General features: G+C 41.9%; 1 protein-coding gene across 1 annotated transcript in view; it reads left to right on the top strand.

The window, feature by feature from the left end:
* BCAS3 (BCAS3 microtubule associated cell migration factor) overlaps nt 1–21,804 on the top strand; it is a 1,315,291-nt gene that overhangs the window by 906,280 nt on the left and 387,207 nt on the right. The window lies entirely within an intron of this gene.

The raw sequence follows: 21,804 nt of genomic DNA, 5'->3' as shown, positions 1-21,804 counted from the left end.
TGCAATGCAGTCTGCAGACAGCATGTTATAAGGCATAAGGAGCTGAACAGATTGATATATAGTTAAATGTAAAAAGATTCAGCAATTTTATATATTCAAACCAATGTTTTCCCCTGTGTACAACTATCAGTGACTGACAGCTATCTATGCATACACACTTACACACAGAATGCTATTAATCACTATCAATCACTGATAACATCTCCCCTGTGTACAACTATCAGTGACTGACAGCTATCTATGTATACAGACTTACACAGAGAATGCTATCAATCACTGATAACCCCTCTCCTGTGTACAACTATCAGTGACTGACAGCTATCTATGTATACACACTTACACAGAAAATGCTATCAGTCACTGATAACCCCTCTCCTGTGTACAACTATCAGTGACTGACAGCTATCTATGTATACACACTTACACAGGGAATATTATTGATCATTGATTATACCTCCCCCATGTACATCTATCAGTGACTGACAGCTATCTCTGTATACACACTTACACAGAGAATGCTAAAATTGATAACACCTTCCCTGTGTACAACTATCAGTGACTGAGAGCGATCTATGTATACACACTTACACAGGGAATATTATCGATCATTGATTATACCTCCCCCATGTACATCTATCAGTGACTGACAGCTATCTCTGTATACATACTACACTACATGTATACAGTTTTATCTTAAAGGGGAAAGTTTTTTGTTTTTTTTCTCAGAGAATTCTGAACCATATAAGTGTGTACACATTAAACTTTACAGTTTATTTTTTACATGGTTTTTATCAATGAGATAAAACTCTGAACAAGGCTGATGGCGAGTTTAAACAAGGCAATTGTCGGGCCGAGTATCAGGAACGAACGTTAGTATGAACGCTCATTCCCGATACTAGGCCTGTGTAAAGGTGCTGCAGATGACCTGATAATTGAGCAAAAGCTTGTTCATCACATCTAAGGATCATTTATGTGGACACCTAAATCATCGTTTTTGGGCAGCACATAATCTGTATGAGGACCAGAGATTGCAGTATCCATCACATGGAAGCTGGAAGGCATCTGTGTTGGTCCCATGTTGAGATGCGCCTGTTTTGCTGAGAAAAATGATGTTTTAATATACGCTGATGAGCCTCTAGGAAAAAACAGGGGTGTTACCGTTACACCTAGAGGCTCTGTTTTCTATGCAACTGCCGTGCCCTCTGCACTTTGATTGACATGGCCAGGTGTGGTGACGGTTACACTGCCTGGTCTTGTTGTTCAAAGAACAGAGGGTTGCAGAGAGAGCAGAGCCTCTAAGTGTAATGGCAACGTCCCCATTGCACCTATCGGCTCATTTGCATATATAAAAACATAATTTTTCTCAGCAATGCAGGCACTTATGAAGATGAGACCAACACAGATGTCTTCAGCTACCAAGTGCACATGTAACAGGTCCACCAGTTTTATAGGTGCAAATCTGCTGACAGATGCCCTTTAAATGCAGCTCTTTATCTCCACCAATAAGCTGAAAGCACGTTTGGCCTGCAGCTAAAGGTGGATTTAGACGGGCAGATTGTTGGGAAAGAACGTTCCTGCAAATGCTCATTCCTAACAATCTGCCCGTCTAAATGGGCAGCTAATCACCCGATGAACGAGTGAAACTCTCGTTCATCTGGTTAAACAATCGCTAGTGCAGGCACATAAATTGTCATTTCTAGGCAGCAGATTGTGCTTTCTAAACAGTGATCTGCTGCCCAGAAACAATGCAGATGTATGAGAACGAGCGATCGCATTAGCCATCCCTCATACTGTGGAGGTGATTACTGCATGTAAGGCTGGGTTCACACCTGAGCATATTCGATAAGCGCTGTTTACAGGCGTTTTTATCGGGCGTTTTTGAGGCGTATTTTGGGGTGTTTTTGTATTTTGGAAACGCGCGTCGTACGCGCGTTCTTGCTATTGACCACAGAGGCGTACAATGAAAAACAGAGGTGTTACCCGCAACAATACGCCCCAAAGAAGCTCCTGTACTTCTTGGGGCGTAGGGCGTTTTACAGCGCGTTCGTACGCGCTGTAAAACGCTCAGGTGAGAACCATGCCCATAGGGAAACATTGGTTTTTGCCTGTCGAGTGTTTTACAGCGCGTAGGAACGCGCTGTAAAACGCTCAGGTGTGAACCTAGCCTAAATGCTTCACCTCCACTGAATGAGCAGCTGAATGTCGGGAAGGAAGCAATCTTCTGCTTGTCTGCCCATGTAAATCCACCATTACTCTCCCGATTCTCCCATACATGCTCAGCTTGCGAGATGGTGTAGAAAACTTCTGCCAGACACCTCTGGCAGCAGGTTATCTCCCTGATAACGAAAAGATAGGGCATGTTGAAATCCAACATGCCTGGCCCTTCTTGGCCCCCATACACATTAAATGGTCACCCAGTCCTGCCAAAATCAGTGTGTTTGTCTGACATACATCTGGGCACATTTTAATGGGCATGCTGGGTCTTTTCATAAAAAAATCACATTATATGAATAATAGCATATTTACCTTATAGTACCAATTTTTATTATTATTATTATTATTTTATAAAAATTATTATTGGTATATATATATATATACATACATACATACACATTAACAACAACGGCATGCAGAATTGTATATCCAAATCCTTTACATTCCACTGTTGGCCTAGACAGAAGTGGGGAAATCAAAGAATAGTGGATGAGGTGCTAATAGGGTGGGAAGAACATATAAAAGTGATTTGTAACATATGTTGGTAAGAGTGAATGTAAATTAAAGGGTGTCTAGGACACAGCTAATTAAAAAGTAAGATTTACAAAAGTCTTGTTAAGCAAGTTTAAGCTGTCCACTCAGACGCCCCCTTCTCAGCTGGGGCTATGGCGAAGTGTCATTCCTGCTGTTAGGCTTGGTGACCTTGTAGTCTTTGATTTACTAACTGTTTTACAAACATTTCCTCACTCTATGTGCTTTGAAATATCCTTCAACTTGATCCAAAGGGGTCTTTTTCTTTCAGAGGCATCCTAGACCAAAGTTGCTTTAGCTTGCAGCTTTTCCGGAAACGTCCACAGAGTCTTGGAAAAGGAGCAACCTTCTCTCCTCTCCCAGTGTTTTATTTTTAAGTCGACGCTGTACTGTGAAGTTTATTTGTCCAGATATGAAATTCCGATGCAAGGTATTGCACCACATCCAAAAGAAAATGGGCGCCTCGTCTAAAAATAAGACGAGGGTCGTGTGAACTAAGTCAGGACTGTGAAAAAGCAAAATATGTCTTGATGCCACTTTGCGGGACCTTTACGTTCAGTTTGTTAGTTTTTTAGGAGTCTGGATTTTCCCAAACGCTGTTTCCCACGTCAGGGCATATCATAAAGCAAGGAGCAAGATGTTGCTGAGAAAATTAACTTTTTTCCAAGATAATGAACTGCGTCAACAAATTTATAAATAAAAATATCGCAAAGGAAGTACTGTATGACAGCTGGGTGCTCGACAGTCCTACTGCATGTCTGATTTGTGTGAAGGCATCTCTGTTAAGAAAATTTGCCGTAAATATGATTTTATCCTCTACTTTGCAGGGCTTTGTCTTCTTTATCTATCATTTTAAAACAGTAGAGCAATGGCATGGTTACTTCTTCTCCCAATGCACAGAATTGTTTTAAACATTCGCTCTGTCTTCACATATTTCTTTTTAGTGTAGTATATGCAGCCCTTCTTAGGTTATATTCACACACTGCACACATACATCGCAGATATTTCTGCAACCGAAAAATCTATTTCATGTTTCTTAATTTTCTGCATGGATTTCTGCAAGCCACATTCACATGAATAGGACAGTAACAGGAATTTGCTGCATTACCAATTACAGCCGCTATGCAATTTACAATGCATGGAGCTATGCTTAATATGCTGCAGGGATCACCAGAGTCCCGGTGAGTGCAGTAGTTGGTACGTGTGTCTGTTCAGTGGATAGGCCATCAATATCACATTTCTGGATCATCTATTTAGACATATATTTTTAGAATTTTGGGTGATTTTTTTTATTTTTCCATTTTACTGTCTTTATTTAAAAATTTCTAAAGTCCTGCAGTTTTCCCACTGTTCACTAGGCCTAAAATATATTAATATTTCTTGTCTTTTGAGAGCAGCCACATGGGCCATAGACACAATGGACAGGAGGTGACCCTACTTATTCTATGGGAGTTTTCTAGTGACCAGTACAGAGGTCAGGAGGGAGTAGATAAGATGTGATATCGCCTGTTCTGAATGATGGAGACAGAGAGAGAGATGTTACTTCTCATTGTAATTCTGCCTGTAGTGCTACTGAAAAGTTGCCAAGTGTGAAAATCATGACCTAGTTGCCAGTGTGAAAATTGCAGGATTATATATATATATATATATATATATATATATATACACACTGTATTTTTTGCTTTATAAGGCGCACCCCAGATTTTAGAGGAGGAAAATAAGAAAAAAATGTTTTTCATCAGACCTCATATCAGATCCTCAGATCAGACCCCCATAAATATCACGACATCACATCAGACCCCCATATCAGCCCTCCATGTCAGAACCCCATCAGCACTCCATGTTAGACCCCCAACAGACCTCAAAGCAACCCTTTTCTTTCAGACCCCCATCAGACCTCAGATCAGCCCTTTTGTTTTAGACCCCCATCAGACCTCAGATCAGCCATTCTCTTTTAGACCCCATCAGACCTCAGATCAGCCCTTTTCTTTTAGACCCCCATCAGAGTTCAGATCAGCCCTTTTCTTTTAGACCCCCATCAGACCTCAGATCAGCCCTTTTCTTTTAGACCCCAATCAGACCTCAGATCAGCCCTTTTCTTTTAGACTCCCATCAGACCTCTGATCAGCCCTTTTCTTTCAGACCCCCATCAGACCTCAGATCAGCCCTTTTCTTTTAGACCCCAATCAGACCTCAGATCATCCCTTTTCTTTTAGACTCCCATCAGACCTCAGATCAGCCCTTTTCTTTTAGACCCCAATCAGACCTCAGATCAGCCCTTTTCTTTTAGACTCCCATCAGACCTCTGATCAGCCCTTTTCTTTCAGACCCCCATCAGACCTCAGATCAGCCCTTTTCTTTTAGACCCCAATCATACCTCAGATCATCCCTTTTCTTTTAGACTCCCATCAGACCTCAGATCAGCCCTTTTCTTTCAGACCCCCATCAGACTAAAATAAAAAACTTCCTTACCTCTCCTGGGCCGCGGCTGTTTGTGTGCACTATGTCCTGATGCTGTACGGGGTCAGGACAGTGGAGTGCGGGCCCTAGCAAGAAGACCAGGGAGGGTGAGTATCAGAAGCGCTTGCAGTGCTTCTGCCCCGCTCCCGGCACCTAATGCATACTAGTGAGCGCTTCCATAATGAAAGCGCTCAGTAGTATTCGCTTTATAAGACACACGGTGGCTCAGTGGTTAGCACTGGTGCCTAGCAGCGCTGGGGTCCTAGGTTCGAATGCGACCAAGGGCAACATCTGCATGGAGTTTGTATGTTCTCCCCATGTTTGCGTGGGTTTCCTCCCACACTCCAAAGACATACTGATAGGGACCTTAGATTGTGAGCCCCATTGGGGACAGTTGGATGCTAATGTCTGTAAATCGCTGTGGAATATAGTAGCTCTATATAAGTGCATAAAATTATAATAATAAGGGTCCATTCACACGTCCGCAAAATGGGTCCGCATCCGTTCCACAATTTTTCAGAACGGGTGCAGACCCATTCATTTTCAATGGGGCCGGGATGTGCTGTCCGCATCCGCATTTGAGGATCCGCACTTCCGCATCCGTGCTTCCGTTTCCGCAAAAAAATAGAACATGTCCTATTCTTTTCCGCAATTGCGGACAAGAATAGGCATTTTCTATTATAGTGCCGGCTATGTGCGGTCCGCAAATTGCGGAATCAACATTGCCAGTGTCCTTGTTTTGCGGATCTGCAATTTGCGGATCCGCAGAACACTTACGGACGTGTGAATGGACCCTAAATTATATTCTTTGTGGGACAACCCCTTTACTTTTTAGATAGTTATAGTGTACAGTCATGGCCAAAAGTTTTGAGAATGACAAAAATATTAGTTTTCACAAAGTTTGCTGCTAAACTGCTTTTAGATCTTTGTTTCAGTTGTTTCTGTGATGTAGTGAAATATAATTACACGCACTTCATACGTTTCAAAGGCTTTTATCGACAATTACATGACATTTATGCAAAGAGTCAGTATTTGCAGTGTTGGCCCTTCTTTTTCAGGACCTCTGCAATTCAACTGGGCATGCTCTCAATCAACTTCTGGGCCAATTCCTGACTGATAGCAACCCATTCTTTCATAATCACTTCTTGGAGTTTGTCAGAATTAGTGGGTTTTTGTTTGTCCACCCGCCTCTTGAGGATTGACCACAAGTTCTCAATGGTATTAAGATCTGGGGAGTTTCCAGGCCATGGACCCAAAATGTCAATGTTTTGGTCCCCGAGCCACTTAGTTATCACTTTTGCCTTATGGCACGGTGCTCCATCGTGCTGGAAAATGCATGGTTTTTCACCAATCTGTTGTTGGATTGTTGGAAGAAGTTGCTGTTGGAGGGTGTTTTGGTACCATTCTTTATTCATGGCTGTGTTTTTGGGCACAATTGTGAGTGAGCCCACTCCCTTGGATGAGAAGCAACCCCACACATGAATGGTTTCAGGATGCTTTACTGTTGGCATGACACAGGACTGATGGTAGCGCTCACCTTTTCTTATCCGGACAAGCCTTTTCCAGATACCCCAAACAATCGGAAAGAGGCTTCATCGGAGAATATGACTTTGCCCCAGTCCTCAGCAGTCCATTCACCATACTTTCTGCAGAAGATCAATCTGTCCCTGATGTTTTTTTTTGAGAGAAGTGGCTTCTTTTCTGCCCTTCTTGACACCAGGCCATCTTCCAAAAGTCTTCGCCTCACTGTGCGTACAGATGCGCTCACACCTGCCTGCTGCCATTCCTGAGCAAGCTCTGCACTGTTGGCACTCCGATCCCGCAGCTGAATCCTCTTTCGGAGACGATCCTGGCGCTTGCTGGACTTTCTTGGACGCCCTGAAGCCTTCTTAACAAGAATTGAACCTCTTTCCTTGAAGTTCTTGATGATCCTATAAATTGTTGATTGAGGTGCAATCTTAGTAGCCACAATATCCTTGCCTGTGAAGCCATTTTTATGCAATGCAATGATGGCTGCACGCGTTTCTTTGCAGGTCACAATGGTTAACAATGGAAGAACAATGATTTTAAGCATTACCCTCCTTTTAACATGTCAAGTCTGCCATTTTAACCCAATCAGCCTGACATAATGATCTCCAGCCTTGTGCTCGTCAACATTCTCACCTGAGTTAACAAGACGATTACTGAAATTATCTCAGCAGGTCCTTTAATGACAGCAATGAAATGCAGTGGAAAGGTTTTTTTGGGATTAAGTAAATTTTCATGGCAAAGAAGGACTATGCAATTCATCTGATCACTCTTCATAACATTCTGGAGTATATGCAAATTGCTATTATAAGCAGCAACTTTTCCAATTTCCAATATTTATGTAATTCTCAAAACTTTTGGCCACGACTGTACTCTCTGTGTCCTTGTTAAAATGCGACCATGCTTGCCCAGCTAAACTTTTTCACACTGCACTTAAAGGGGTTGTCCCACAAAGAATATTGTTTATTATTATTATTTTATGCACTTATATAACTATCTAAAAAGTAGAGGTAAAAAATTTATTTTGGGTAAAAGTTATTAATATTGTGTAGTTTGTAGATATTAGTAGATGTTAAAGGGGTTTTCTGAGATTTTGGTACTGATGACCTATCCTCATAAGTATCTGATCATTGGGGGTCCGAAAAACCAGGACCTCCACTGATCAGCTGTTTGAGAATGCTGTGGTGCCCCTGTGAGTGCCACAGCCTTCTCTTTGCTTTTCCTAGGCCAGTGATGATACGTTCATCGGTCATGTGGACTAGGAGCAGCTCAGCCACATAGAAGAGAATGGGACTGAGCTGCGATACCAAGCACAGCAGCTATACATGGCACGATGCTGTGCTTGCTAAGCTGCAAGAAGGCAGCGGCACTCACAGGAGCGCCGTTGCCTTCTCAAACAGCTGATCGGCAGGGGTCCTGGGTGTCAGACCCCCACTGATCAAATACAGATGACCTATCCAGAGCATTGGTTATAAGTATTAAAATCCTGGAAAACCCTTTTAAATAATATGTATAGATTTAGGTATGTTTTATGATTAAAAAAATCTTTAAAATCCTAGTTTATTATGTGACATCATTCTCATTAAAACCTCATCAGTGTCTTTGGTTTTCAGTAAAGTGACTGCTTTAAACTTCTTTGTTCTGTGAGTGAGATTGGTGCATGTCACCGCCGTTCATTGCATCTTCTTTTTAGATAATCATTTTAATAAAATCCAATTATCAAAGTAATTAACTTTGTTGACTATGTGACCGCTCTTCTGTGTCCGCCTTTCACAAAGGCCAGTAAGTCAAAGGATCAATATGTCATCATTGATGGTCAAGAAGCATAGCATTCAAAAAGTGCCCTTTATAGTGCTGACAATAACCCAGTGAATTTTTAATATACTGTAGAAAAGGCTCTCATACAGGACTCATGAAATGTCAAAGGCAGTGTAAAAAGTATTTTTAATATGTGTTTTGTATGGTTTGTACCCATTCTCGAAATGGTTTGAAAGCTTGAGGGCCCATTGTTCTCAGAGAAATTTTTAAGGCCTTTCTATGTGCTAAGTGACCAAGAGGCGACATAGAAGACTAAGCTATCATTGTTCTTGTGCAGCGCTGTAACATCTGATTTGAAATAGGGACCTCAGGGCAATCTTTTCAATAGCCTGTTTTTATTTTCTGGCAGCATTTTAATCACTTCAATGTTCAAAATGGCTGACCAGAATAATACTCTTTTGTGCCTCAGTAGAACTTGCACACTGAAGGTCACTTAACTGAACTAAGTCATGGATCTCTGTGATGTTCCTGATATTACTTTTCAGCATTTTTCCTGACAAGTAGGGACTGTTTTATCTATAGCCAGTTTTCAGAGAAAAAAATAATAATTTTTAACTGTCTTATTATGAAAATGTTGATAGAAAACCATAATGTTTTGGCCTTTGTATAGCAAGGCTATTATTGAAGCACTCATTAGTACCGGAGGACCGGGAAGACTCTGTAATCACCGCTACCTGGTCCTCGGCTGTGCTGTGGCTGCGCACATCGTGAGGGCGCTCTGTGACCTCACGCTGTGCATGTTGGTTCACGGCACAGCCGGCGTCAGGAAGAGCAGGAGGAGCGCTGAAGGTGAGGAGTGGCGGCTTCCGGAGCAGGAGAGGTAGGTAAGTGTTTTTTTATTTTATGTGCTCTGTGGCATGGGGGCTGATATGAAGCAATGGGGGCTGATATTAGGCAATGGGGGCTGAAATGTATTTTTTTCTTATTGTCCTCCTTTGCGTCTTATGGGCCGATGCGTCTTATAGAGCGAAAAATAGCTATGCTCTGCTGTCCCTTAATTCTTTTACCTTTTCTTTCCTTTTTTTTGTATCAGTTGAAGCAGTGATGAAGTAGTATGTCAGCAACTAACCCAAGTGTGCACCCCATGGCATGCTCTTGAGGAACACATTTGTAACTGACATAGCCTGCCATATTGAGGTGGGCACATTCAATTTAATAGCACAGCATGGTTAGACATTTAAAAAAACTTTCACAATCATAAATCCACACCCTTATTTAAAACTTTGTTAGATTTTATGACTTGTCCAGTTAAAGTTTTAGAGATCTGTACTTGTATATTAGTCATGAACTTTTAAGGCATCAAGCCTTTCTGTAAGTTTCTGTAAATTTCAAGATTCTCAGTTCCCGGGAATGTCCTTTCCTCCTTCAGTTTTGACATCAATTCTTGTGGTATATTTTTAGACACAAATGTAGCAATCTATGAATAACTTTTTCGAACATTACCCTTGGTGGGAAAGTTCTTCGCCAAAACAGGAGCTCAGCAAGAGGTTAATAAAGTCGTCAGCTTCTCATCCAGATTTTCATTCACACAGAAATGTTGATGTGTGGGTGTCAACACAATGTGGGAAACTGTTTTCATTGAAGGATCAGAATATTTTGTATGGAAGTGAAGAGTCACAAATAATCGTTTCTGTAACACAAAAAAATGGAATAAGCCAGCCATTATCCTGTATAACTGAGGCACTATTGTTGTCATCCATTTACTGGCTGTTCTAGAAATATTCCAAACGTGACAGATTTGTATCCTAAACCTTTGTTCCTCCAACACATATGCCATAGTTTATACAACTAAGCCCACGTAACCCTTTCACCTCTGGATGGATCTTTGGGGAAAAATATTACACGGTAGTGTAATATACCCTTATGTGCATATGACATGAGGCATTTTTTGAAAACATATTTTATAGACTATATTTTATTGATTCCTGCAGTGATAAGATCAAACAAGCTGTTCTTACTGTCAACCTGAATCGAGTCAGGTATCCTGTCCTATGGTAGAACCGCGGTGTTCAGTTCATTTGGCCTATGTATGAGAAAAAGATTATTGTTGTGGAATGGATTTGTCATTTTTTTTAACCTAAATGTTGTGTCTGCTTTGCGGACTGTGAGAGTAAAAATGTGTTAAAATGCTCCATCTAATGCGTGCTTTAAAGGGTTATTCCGATCTTGGGCATCTATGGCATATCCACAAGATCCATCTCTGGGACCTGCACCTATCTTGAGAATGGAGGTCTGTTGTGAATGGCCATGCAAGTGAGGCTTTTTTTTTGTCAGTCCTAGGTTCTACGGATGGATATCTGGCCTGGCTTTGTTCCCTGGTCAAATCCCAAGGTTTTTTGGAAAGCCTGATCTTGACTCATAGGGTGCCACTTCCTATAGCTGGCACTGCTGAGACCGTTCTCTTTCTTGGGAGATACCTCTTTGCATGTCAGTTCTAAAAATTGCTAAGCACATGGCCACTGTTCCTTTCACAGAAGCCATAAGATGAAGGTTGAGCAACAACCATTCTCAAGATAGGTATGGGTCCCAGAGATGAGACACACACCAATTAGAAATTTATGGTGTATCCGGTGGATATGTTATAAATGGTGAGATAGGAATAACCCTTTAATATTCATTGGCTTGGTGCAAGTTCCTATTGCAAAATGAATCCTTGATTTCTGTTAGTTGTGATGTAGGAGCAGATGACAACATTTGTGGGTCATTACACATGCTGGGACAATCTTCCTCATTGTTTTAATTGCCATTCTTAGTTTGATTTTATATTTTATGTTTAATATTTTTTTATGTAATATTCTAACTGTACATTTAGTTCTGTAAAGCGTTTCTCTTTTCAAAAGTCAAGAGAGTCTATTTCAAAGATTAAAATTTTATGCTTTTCGAAATTTCATAGTTCTCTTCGTCAGAGATGATAATTCACTATTGGCATCCATTATCAATATACATTAGTTATGTGTTATGTATCTATAGATTACATCTATGATATCAAAGCACTTCATTTATTATTTTACTGGCTGTCTGCTCGCCCTGTGCTGACCTGCCCAAAATCCTTCGCTCCTGTTTCTCTCGAGATGCCATGTCAGTTCCGATTAAACAGTAGAGCGTGAATTTTTCTTTTATATTTCCTGCAAACAAACTTCATCTCAGCAGGCAGACACTCAGGCCTAGTGCATAGTGGATATGCACAGGTTATATGAATCCAGGAAAGGATGAATGAATGGATTTAAGGTGACCCCTTCAAGGCATTTTAGCTTAGACATATATACCATGCAATGGCAGGGTGCATAATAGGAAATCACTTTCACATTACAGCAGCCTACGTTAGTAATTAAACAGCACGTACAATAACTGTCTAAAAAGGAATGCTAAGTAGATTTTTGGGATTCCTATAACATTAACACCATTTTAATTAGTTGAATTGGGTTTGTACACTTCGAGATCATTTAATTAGTAAGAAGCTTTTTAAATATTTATTACTGTCTGTTTGTCTATGATAGAAATTCTCAACTGCTTCCTTTATTTTATGAAATATAGTTGCAAATTATATGATAATAGTATTGTGTCACCAAAATAAGTACCTACTAAAAAAGTTGCCTTGCATGTCCTATTGCAAAAATGTAGCTTATGCCAAAGATTAGTATCAGTTAAAGTGGTTATCCAACACCTAAAATGCCTCCCCGATGTGGGTGACGCTAACGGGGCTCGTCCCCATTACGGCCTGCTATTGGCTGCTCCCACCGTCAGAGGATGTTTTCATCCGTGTGACGGGGAGATGCAGCGGCTGGCGTGCGGGTATCAGAAGTGACGCTGGAGTCGGGGAGCAACGTAAGTACAATCAGTGTGAAGGCCCGGGCAGTAAGGGAGGCATCTTAATAAGGCTGATTCTACCCACAATCTTAATAAGGCTGATTCTACCCAAGTGTTAAAAAAATAATATTGTCAAATATAACCAATTACCTAAAAGTAGTGGTGCTTTATCATCATCATAAATATCCCAGGCTATCTCTTTTTACCTGGTTGCCAGTAGTTTCCTCGTCTTGTAGTTCTTTTCTTCAGTTTTCACTGCTATTTTACTATAGCAGGACTTGTTCTCGTTCTGTGCAGTCAGACAGGCCATGTGTGGTCTTCATTGTACATGGTTAGCAGGCACAGTCCACTGCATAGTGCTTGCCCCATAGCTGCATCATTCCATCAGTGCCACAAGTCATAAAGAGATTTTTGGTTAATTGGCAAGTCCCACAAACCCACTTTAATTACACATAACACACCTGTATAAGAAAATTTGTAACATACTTACCGTTCCAAAGTTGTGTGGATCGGCAGTTTGGGAACCTGGTCACGTGATGCAGGGGTGGATTGGCCATAGACCTTACAGGGAAATTTCCCAGTGGGCTGATGCCAAGGGGGCTGCCTGGGCCCACCTCACGGCTGGCCAGTGGGAGTTTTTGGGGATGTATTTTGTGCTGCTAGCCACAGTAATTTGTGATGAATTGTGGCATTTGGCTCTGTTGGGGTGGTATAATGTGCCACAATATGGTATTGCTGGCTCTGCCTTCCATGAGTTTGGACCCAACTACAAAACGTTAGAACTTTTAGTATTTTTTCCAGAGCCACTTTAAGTTCCCAATCCGTCCCTGACGTGATGCACCTCTTTGTAAAGTCCTGCTTCCGACTACATCATGTCCTTTACAGGTATCTGGTCTCAACTATGGATGCGGCGTCACTTCCACTGTGGATGGGGCCAGAACATTTCTTCTCCCTGGTGCACTCTGATGTTTGTGCATGCTCCAGGGAGAGACATATTTCTGGCCCTATCCACAGTAGAAGTGATGTCTAATCCATAGCCCAGGCTGGAAACCAGGTAAAAGACATGATGTCAGTGGAAGCAGGATTCTCAGAAGGGGAGAGTCATATAACTGGGTTCTTGAGTAGCCTATTCACGCAACTTAATAAAGTATTGGTAATAAAGTTAAAATATTGCGCACATTTTTTCTAAAGGCATGTTCGCTGGGTCCCAGAAAACATCTTTAAATGTAGTTTCCACTGGGAAATGGAGGTCACATGGGATGGCAAACAGGGCTGCCCAATATATCCTTTAAGCAAAAGAAGGAGGAAAATGCATATTAAGTTTGTGAGAGCACGGTACAATATGTTATGGATATGTAGGAGGCTGCAGAGTGCTCTCCAAAAAAATCTGATTCTGGAATAACCCCTTTAAATTTTTACTGTAGTTACAGTGAGATCCAGACACCCATGGAAAGTCGTCTTAATGGCGTGATTGTCATTATTTATTAAGATATATTAAATATGTAGTACATAGTTATATTGCCATACCCTCTAGATATGTTTTTATGTTTTTCAGGTTGATTTTCCCCTCTTGAGTGACAGTATCTATTTTGATTGAATTTAAAGGGGTTTTCTAAGGGGATAGTAATATTTTAAAAAGGAAAGGAATGGGTTAAAAATAAAAAAGAATCATTACTCACCTTACCGATTCTCTGCTGCTGCCGCCATTCTAATGCTGCTTTGGTCCCTGCTGCTGTCTGCTTCCTGCTCCTAGACTAGACACCCAGGAAATCACTGGGATTGCCCACTTAGCCAATTAATAGTCAAAGCACTGACCAACCTTAGCCAGTGTTTGCCTGAGCAGGCAGTCCAATCCATTCCCTGTGTGTTGAGTCTGGTAGCATGAAGTGAATAGCAGCAGGGACTGGAGCCGAGTTAGAACAGTAGTGGTGGGAGATCATGAGGTGAGTATTCATTCTTTTTATTTTTAACCCATTCTTTGAAGAAAAGAAATGGGGTCACAAATTATGCTCAATCAGTCCCTGGAAGTATTTGTGTTTTTTATAAGATAATAGGTAGTAAGCTTTGCTTGGTGATTAAATATAGAATATTTGGCATATCTGAAATGAACATTTGTATAGATATTAATCACAAGCTAAGCCCCTTTTTAAGGTACTAATGCATTCCAAATATCTTTATGTAAAGGCTTATTAGCACAAGTTAAAGAACTGTTGTGCTTTTGCATCTCTCTTTAAGATATTGAATTGCCATAACACAGTCTGGTCACTAGGTATCACTACCTAAAACCGTTGCCTCAGGAGAGGCAGTGGTAGCACAGTGTTCCTAGCACCACTGCCACTATGTTCACAGCAGTCAGGCCACCAATGTCTAGACACTGATGGTGTATCCTAGAAAAATACTATCTATAGATTATCTGAGGCAACCTTTGGAATGCTTCTAAGAACAGCCGTTAAAAAAAAAGCAATTTTTATATTTCATAGTTGTTTCGCAAATTATAGTATTTGTGCCTGTGCATTTTTTCCACTAGATATGTTCAACTCCAGCATTCACATAGCCTGTCCATTTAAAGGGCTTGTCCAGGCTTTTACTATTGATGACTTATCCTCAGGATAGTTTATCAATATCAGATCGGCGGGGGTCCAACACCCAGCACTCCCGCCAATCAGCTGTATGAGGAGATGGCACACGTGGTGCGCACATTCCGCCTCCCATTTCCCTTCCTGTTCACAACTGCTGTCTATGGCTAAGACCATAGACAGCAGAGGCGAAAAGGCCGTGTAATTAAGCAGTGTAATTATGAGTATGGCGTCCCTATTCACTTCTATGGGATGGCTCTGTCTGTTTAAGTGAATACTATAGAGCTGTCCCATAGAAGTGAATGGGGACACCATACTTGTAATTACTCTGATGCGCAGGTAAACCAGCTGATCGGTGGGGGTGCCACGAGTCAGACTACTACTGAGGATAGGTCATCAGTAGTAAAAGCCCAGACAACCCCTTTAACTCCAGTGTGTGAGAAGAGAGGATACCTTGCTATTCTCAGTGGTGACTAGGGTTAGGTGCACACGGATGAGATGCCTTGTGTTAATATTACTATCTCACTAGTCATTATTTACTGCCTGTGGTTATGAGTTTGATTCTGACCACAGCACCATTTGCATGGTCGTCGTTTGTCTGGCGCCCTATGAAACTGACATGTGTCTACCTGTCGTAGGTATAGATTGTTAGCTGCTCTAACTGAATTGCTATAGAATATGACTATATGGTTAGAGAAATATGCTGGCCAGCTATAGTTTTCCTGTCTGATGGAGGGTTTAAACGTATTCCACAAAGCGTGTTACTAGATAGCATCTCCCCTCCCTCATTCTGGTAACAATATGCCCTATTCATAAAATGTGGCCTGCTAGCGGCTAATGCTCCCAACAGAATCCAAAGCTTTGTGTGTCTGTCGGTTGTCCTTGTTTTTGCCCCTATTATCTGCTCTTGCTGACAGATAGCACAGACAGTGACTGCAGCTAGTCATTTCCTCAACACTGAATTATATGAAGAAATTAACTTGTGTAACTATTATATTCATTTGTCTTGTATTATACATTCTGCTTGGTATAATGTTTTTGTTATATATTAGTCTTGTATAAAAGAATATCAGGTTTGGTGTTTGGGCTGGGCAGGAAGGGCATTTGGCTAAACCCCCAGTTCCTAACGTTTATCTGGAATGTGAATTTGATGCATAATTGTAAATTAGTTTGGAATGTGAATGAAACAGTTTAGTATCTGTCTCTTGGCTACTCGTTTTTTCGCTTGTTCTGTTTGCACAGTGTATTTCAGGCATAACTACTTACAGAGAAGAGGATACTGTAGTGTAGTATGTGCAGTATCTTAGAATAGATTGGTGGGGGTCTAACTCCCAGCACTGCTGCCGATCAGCTGACTAAAGGGGGAATCGGCTATCAGTGTTGTAGTTCGGGAAAACACCTTTAAAGAGGTTGTCCCATTAAAAAAAACACTCATCCCCTATCCACAGGGTAGGAGGGGATAGGGCATAAGGGTCTGAATGGTGGGTCTACTTCCCAGCACTGCTGCCGATCAGCTGACTAAAGGTGGCTAAGCTATCAATGTTGTAGTTTTGGAAAACACCTTTAAAGGGGTTGTCCCATAAAAAGCACTTATCCCCCATCCATAGGCTAGGACAGCATAATGTAGATGCAGAATTCAGTGTTGGGCCGAAGCTCCATGTCTGATTCGCAACATCTCAGGGAGCAAAAACATGACTGCTTCAGTATTAAGATGAACCTTCTTTATTGGGATCTCTTTAAAAGAACACGTTTTGGAATATAACTCTCTTTTTTTCAAGTGGTCCAGTCAAGACCCCTTCATGTACTCCACCGATGTGAAAACGGACAATAATGTCACTCTTTCTTGTTTTTGCGCCCTGAGATGTTGTGAATCAGACATAGAGCTTTGGTGCAACACTGAATTGTTGACCTACATTGTGATCTTCTTCACCTCCTGTTGCCCAACAGCCAGCCAGTGAGGATGATAACCAGCCCCCTCATTTCTACAAGCTATGTGCTAGCGGTGTGCCTATCTGCACAAACAAAGAAGGTGAGCAACACTTTTCATAGCAAAGGCTCAACTACTGTACATTTTTACCCTATGTGCGCCTTTCTTGTGTTGCCCCTATCATAGGGTGGGACAGGATAGGGCATAATGGGTCTGATTGGCAAGTGTTCACCCATTGGAGCCCTGCAGATCACGAGAACGGGACCCCCGTGTTCCCCTATTTGAATGGAATGGCGGTCATGGAATGTTAGCTGCCACTCCATTCAGCTCTCTGTCAGTTTGAGAATCCCACACAGAATGAATAGATCCCATTAAGGGATCCTCGTGAGGTACAGGCCTGGTTCTAGTTTTGAGATTGCCATTCACTATATGATGTCTGATTTTCATTAAACATGGGATAACCCCTTTAAAGAAAGAATTGAACAGCAGTGCACATGCATGATCACCATTCCATTCAAACAGGGGAACCTGGGGCTTCTGTTCTAGTGATCGGCAGGGCCCCAACAGTCTGCCTTTGCCAATCAGTCCTATATTTGGATATGGGATTTTTTTTTGTAGGAGAACCCCATTAAATCTCAAAATACCCTGGTTCTTATAAAGTTAAACCTTCACCATAGCTAGAATATTCAGTAAGTTTTTTTTTTTAGTAAATGTCTAGATTTAAAGCTTCTAAAATAGAAAGTATATATAATATATGCAAGTATCAAGGTGTTGTGCTATTGTATTCCTTAGTCATATGTTGTGATAGTTTGTCCTTCAGACCAGACGTATTAACACTGTTATTTTTTATTTCACGTGATAAGGTTTACACATACTCTGTCTACATAGCTGATGCCATCTGGCCCTATGCACAGTAAATTCTTTAAGCACTTTTGTGGCGTTGTCCTTGTAGACAGTGATTGGTTCAGGAATTCTGATATGATTAACGCTGGAGCTGCAAAGTATGACAATGTATAATAGGAATCAGACTGAAGGATATTGTTACTGCTGGTTTACGAGAAGAAAGGTTGGCTTTACTGGGTGATCTAGTTCAGTATGTGAGAGCATAGTTGTGCTAGGGTGTATTACTTGATCGCATAACAGTCATATTGATTGGTGGTAATTTCTTCTCTCATACTTTTTTTCATTTTTAGGCTAGGGTTACACAATGATCATGACACACATTGTACTGCCAACGATCGCCTCATGCACACGACCGTATTTTCTTTCCGTGTCCGTTCCATTTTTTTGCAGACCATATACGGAACCATTCACTTCATTGGGTCCGCAACAAAAACGGAAGTTACTCCATGTGCATTCCGTTTCCGTATGTCAGTATTTCCGTTCCGCAAAAAAATAGAACATGTCCTAATAATCTCCGCATTACGGACAAGTATAGTACTGTTCTATTAGGGGCCAGCTGTTCCTTTCCGCAAATAAGGAATGCACACTGATGTCATCCGTATTTTTTGCAGACCCCAAAATACATACGGTCGTGTGCATGAGCCCTAATGCTGTTTACATTGAAAGTAATCACAGTGCAAGTAAATGGGGTTGCAATGCGACCAGCAAGTTGTCGCTACTGAATCACACGACAGTCTTAAAGGGGTTATCCCATGAGTAATGTAAAAAATGAAAATCAGACATCTTACAGTGCATGACAATACCTTTCTAACAAAGCTAGAGCCAGCCCTGTACCTCACATGGATCCAGAACTCTCCCAATTTATTGCTCTGCTAGATTTATATCAGGCTGACAGCTCAAGGGGAGGGTCTTTTCTGCTGCAGCTCAGGGGGCGTGTCTCGGATCTCCCGATCACAGCTCAGGAGGTAGTTGAAGGATGAAACTGAGCATGTGCGGCCTTCTCAGTGAGCAGGACAAAAAAATAAGAAAAAGAACAAACATCAGTTGGTGCTATACAGATAGATTTTATTTAATAACTCAGCGGCTATACTAAATGTTTAATTACATGCAATTAAAAAAGTATTCATAGCCAGGTGCTGGTGTAACCACTGTAGAATATTTTAGGGAGGTTTTGGGATTTCTTGTGACTCTTGTTATCAAAGACACTTATAGGTTGCAGCACAACCTCTTTCACTTAGGCCTCATGCACACAGCCGTTGGGCAGTCGTGGCCGTATTGCGGCTGCAAACGGCGGGTCGACAATCCACGGCCGCCGGCCATGTGCACCCCGCATCAGAGATGCGGACCCATTCACTTGAATGGGTCCGCAATTCCGGAGATGCGGAACAGAGTCACGGAACAGAACACCGGAAGCACTATGGAGTGCTTCCGTGGTGTTTCTTTCCGTGGTTCCGCACCGCAAAAAATTATAACATGTCATATTTTTTTGCAGTGCGGACATACCACGGACCCATTCAAGTTGAATGGGTCCGGCCCGCTGCACGGATGTTGCCCATGCATTGGGGACTGCAATTGCGGTCCCCAATGCACGGAACGGCCGCACAACGGCCGTGTGCATGAGGCCTTACAGTGAAGAAAATAAGTATTTGAACACCCTGCGATTTTGCAAGTTCTCCCACTTAGAAATCATGGAGAGGTCTGAAATTCACATTGTAGGTGCATTCCCACTCTGAGAGACAGAATAAAAATTAAAAAAAATTCAGGAAATCACATTGTATTTATTTGTCTTGCACTGCTGAACATAAGTATTTGAACACCTGAGAAACCGCAAGAATTCTGGCTCTCAAAGACCTGTTACTGTGCCTTTAAAAAGTCCACCTCTACTCCACTCATTAATCTAATTTAGTAGTACCTGTCTGAGCTTTTTAAAGACCCCTGTCCACCCCACAGTCAGTCAGATGCCAACTACTACCATGGACAAGACCAAAGAGCTGTCAAAAGACACCAGAGACAAAATTGTGGACCTCCACAAGGCTGGAAAGGGCTACGGGGCAATTGCCAAGCAGCTTGGTGAAAATAGAATAACTGTTGGAGCAATTGTTAGAAAATGGAAGAGGCTAAAGACGACTGTCAGTCTCCCATGGACTGGGGCTCCATGCAAGATCTCACCTCGTGGGGTATCACTGATGATAAGAAAGGTGAGGAATCAGCCCAGAACTACAAGGGAGGAGCTGGTCAATGACATGAAGAGAGCTGGGACCACAGTTTCAAAGGTCACTTTCGGTAGAACACTACGTCGTCATGGTTTCAAATCATGCATTGCACAGAAAGGTTCCCCTGCTCAAGTCATCACATGTCCAGGCCCGTCTGAAGTTTGCCAATGACCATCTGGATAATCCAGAGGAGGCATGGGAGAAAATCATGTGGTCAGATGAGACCAAAGTAGAACTTTTTGGTCTAAACTTCACTCGTCGTGTTTGGAGGAAAAAGAAGGATGAGTTGCATCCCAAGAACACCATCCCTACTGTGAAGCATGGGGGTGGTAACATCATGCTTTGGGGGTGCTTTTCTGCGAAGGGGACAGGACGACTGCACTGTATTAAGGAGAAGATGAATGGGGCCATTTATTGTGAGATTTTGAGCAACAACCTCCTTCCCTCAGTCAGAGCATTGAAGATGGGTTGTGGCTGGGTCTTCCAATATGACAACGACCTGAAGCACACAGCCAGGATAACCAAGGAGTGGCTCCGTAAGAAGCATTTCAAGGTTCTGGAGTGGCCTAGCCAGTCTCCAGACTTAAATCCAATAGAACATCTTTGGAGGGAGCTGAAACTTCGTGTTGCTCAGCGACAGCCCTAAAACCTGACAGATCTAGAGGAGATCTGTGTGGAGGAGTGGGCCAAAATCCCTGTTGCAGTGTGTGCAAACCTGGTCAAGAACTACAAGAAACGTTTGACCTCTGTAATTGCAAACAAAGTCTTCTGTACCAAATATTAACACAGATTTTCTCAGGTGTTCAAATACTTATGTTCAGCAGTGCAAGACAAATAAATTCTTTAAAAATCATACAATGTGATTTTCCAGATTATTTTTTTTTTTCATTCTGCCTCTCAGAGTGGGAATGCACCTACAATGTGAATTTCAGACCCCTCCATGATTTCTAAGTGAGAGAACTTGCTAAATCGCAGGGTGTTCAAATACTTCTGTTCCTCACTGTACATTACTTGTGACGTACACAGCACTACCCTGAGATTTTTGGCTGTGCAACATGTCTCACAGCCAAAGTCACTTTATGGCCCTAGCCTTAGTGAAAGTGATAGGAGAGCTGGCTTTTGTAGTGTTGCACTATTGTTGAAATATCCTCCCGGAAATGCAGGTGGGCATTGTGGGTTCCTTTTATGTGTATTACACATACCTACCATGTAACATTTTGCACAGATTATGTTTATGTTTGTAACATTTTGCACAGATTATGTTTATATTTTTTGTAAGGAATCTTTGCTTATTTTTAGACCTTCGTTGTGTGTGAAGATGTTAAAGAATGCTAGACGCCAGTACACCTTTAATTGTTCTCTTGGTCAAAGTTCATGCAGTTCCCAATGACAGTTCCCATCTCCTGAGTCTGCCCACACTGCTCTTTTCCAGGCAGCTCTGGGAGGTTATGAAATTTTGATGAAGAAATTAGGTTGTTGCTCATCTTGCACCTCCTTGCTCATAGTATTGACAGTACCACTGAACTGCTTGAGGCAGATAGCATCTCGGTGATCACTGTGCTATCTCAGCTCTCCACTGCTGACAACATCAGAAGTGTTTTAACAGGGTTTTAATGGGCTGGCTCTGCGACTCCTTAGAGGCTTGCAAATAGCTGCCATGAAAAGGCCTTTTCTGCCGCTTTGAGCTGACGTGCCCTCCTTTTTGCTTCCAGCTGCTGTATGTTTGCAAGGCTGTCGTGATGGTGACAACCACCTCCAAACTGACCTGAGTCAGGTAGATCAACCGAGGGAAGGGTCATACAAAGAGCACTACTGTGATATACTTAGT

This window comes from Bufo bufo, chromosome 3, assembly GCF_905171765.1.
Source record: "Bufo bufo chromosome 3, aBufBuf1.1, whole genome shotgun sequence".
NCBI lineage: Eukaryota > Metazoa > Chordata > Amphibia > Anura > Bufonidae > Bufo > Bufo bufo.
The sequence above is the reverse complement of the archived record's forward strand: the minus strand, read 5'-3'. Positions and strand labels throughout refer to the sequence as shown.